The sequence below is a fragment of the Lingula anatina genome, chromosome 3, assembly GCF_051362555.1.
Source record: "Lingula anatina isolate TDL-2025a chromosome 3, LinAna3.0, whole genome shotgun sequence".
Classification (NCBI taxonomy): domain Eukaryota; kingdom Metazoa; phylum Brachiopoda; class Lingulata; order Lingulida; family Lingulidae; genus Lingula; species Lingula anatina.
The window spans coordinates 1385179-1385599 of NC_141769.1; positions in this window are offsets into that span (position 1 = coordinate 1385179).

Consider the following 421-nt stretch of genomic DNA (forward strand, 5'->3'; position numbering starts at 1 on the left):
CCTGCTTTCACCAAAACTTTCAAATATTCAAGACATCAACTTACATGCAATTGTTCTAGCAAATGAACATGGTGCTTCGAAGTTACCAACTTTTCCAAATTACGCAACATTTTCATTGGCATTTTTTTAAATGTCAAGTTTATGTCATCATCAGCTCCTTCCTTTAGCACATTGAGCAGAAATAACTGGTTTTAGTTTTAAAAGGGAGTTATTCAAGTTATTAGCAGGTACTGGTATATTACATAGGTTGTAACTGTAAAATGCATTTTTTTAGACAAACTACTACAACATACAATTTATATTATTTATATTATTTCAGCTACAGAATAGATTCATGAAAAGGACAAATTCAGTGTTTGCAGGGGCACTATTATTTCTTCAGTCAATTTTTATCTAATTTAAATCAACAACAAATCAAAAA